This window comes from Triticum aestivum, chromosome 1B (genome assembly GCF_018294505.1).
Source record: "Triticum aestivum cultivar Chinese Spring chromosome 1B, IWGSC CS RefSeq v2.1, whole genome shotgun sequence".
Lineage (NCBI taxonomy): Eukaryota > Viridiplantae > Streptophyta > Magnoliopsida > Poales > Poaceae > Triticum > Triticum aestivum.
In genome coordinates, this window is record NC_057795.1 from 641831822 (window position 1) to 641833764 (window position 1943).

A 1943-nucleotide genomic window follows, 5' to 3' on the forward strand; every position below is an offset into this window, starting at 1 on the left:
TGCACTAAATAGCTTTCATTTAGGATTAGCAATAAATATCATATTGGCTAGGCCCGCAAGGAGTGCAGCTAGCCCATTCGCGTTCGAGCATTGGTTGCCGAGCATTGGTTGCCGCGTGGTCCTTACATATTTTTTCTATAAAGAAAATACCAGACAATGAAAGTGCGCGTTGTCGCGCCCATACATTCCAAAGAAATAATAATAGAAATATTTGGGAAATAATTCAATTTTTCAAATAATGGTTCAAGTTACAGTGGTAACAGTCCGCAACCATTGACAAAGACTGTTTGATTTTTGCTAGAATAAAGAATGTTTCATTGAGAGGCCACATCTCTACTTTGGATGCTCAACGTCAGTTTCTTTCCTAGCACAAATACATAGCAACAAAAAGATATCCACCAATCCCGAAGAAGAAAAACACCAATGATATTGTCTGTGATGGTACCTCATAGTTGACATCCAAGGGAGGAATATGCAAAATGCATGTCTTCCTTGCGATATGATATAGATGCAAACTCAAGTCTATTTGAGATTTGACACCCAGGGGATTTGTAAGACATACCATTTGAGAAATGTTTTAGATCTTTCTAGAATGATTGAAGAATGGACGGAAATTTAATTTGGCTCCCAGGCCCAAAAATAATTTTTTAAATGTAAAAAAAATCAAGACAAAGTTTTGATGTGATCTTAATCACATCCAAATGCTACCTGCAAATTTTGAGGCAAAAAGGTTAAGCATTTAGGCCTGTGCAAAAAAAAATTGTAGACAAAATTTCATCTCAATTTTGTTTTTTTTTTCACTGACAAAGTATTGCTACTCTATTTCTCATGAAATTTGTCAAGCATGCTTTGCAACACTAACACGAACATCTACAAAAAAATCAGATTTTTTTCTTTACATTTTTTTTTATTTTACTACTCACCCGGGAGCATATGCTCCCGGGAGCCAAAGAGCCCCTCCTAAAAATTCATTTTTGCTACCAGGAGCACATGCTCCCGGCCCAAAAATAATTTAATCTCTCTCATGTGCCAAACCTTGAGCACTCATCCTTGGAATAAAAAATTTAAGCTCTTCCTACTTTCCGTTCGATATCTTTGAGAATAGCAATCAATACAAGGAGCAGGCACCACACAAGCTCACCATAGTTAAGGTCACTTGGTTACCTCTGTATTCCTCTAACATGAACCATGTGTAGATTATGTTGAACACACTACATATTTTGCCAATATAATTTGTACCTTTAACAGGTGCTTTACTTTGAACCATGTGTTCTAAACTTCCAATGAATGGGTGGATGGGAGGATGGCTTTCGACATAGCTCACTGCACGGATTTACAATAGCGATATTAGATCAGAATTAAGAAGAAACAATATTCACCGTCTGCGTCCCTGAGCCGGCAGCAATGCACGGGGAAATGAAGACAAGCGCAGCCGCGGAGGACGCGATAGAGCGAGGTGGGGTGCTCGCCCTACCTTGATTTCTCGTAATTTTTTTACTAGGTATACATATACATCGATCTGATTTCATTAGATCACTAATAATAATCGTCAAAAGTTTTGTTGGGTTGTGATTTAACTTGGACACCTTATCGGGCCGTAACCAACCTCACCAGCCCACAGGCGCACGCACAGACTAGGTGCACGCCAAGGCGCAGTGGAGTAGCAACAACAACTTGTCATGGAGGCAACATCAGCTAAATCCGGGAGGAATGATGAACGTCTGAACCGTCCAAAGTTTTAGTTGGTAAGAAATACTATCAATGAACATTATTTGTTCCATTTGTGTAGGTTGGCATCATGTCATCGACTACAGAGCTCCAGGACCTTGAATTCAACAGCCAGGGGAACTCTCATGGTGATGTACCTATCCGCAACCTCCACAACTTTGTGACATTCATGGATATTTGTCTTGCACATTGGTGAGCATCGACTATTCTTCGGG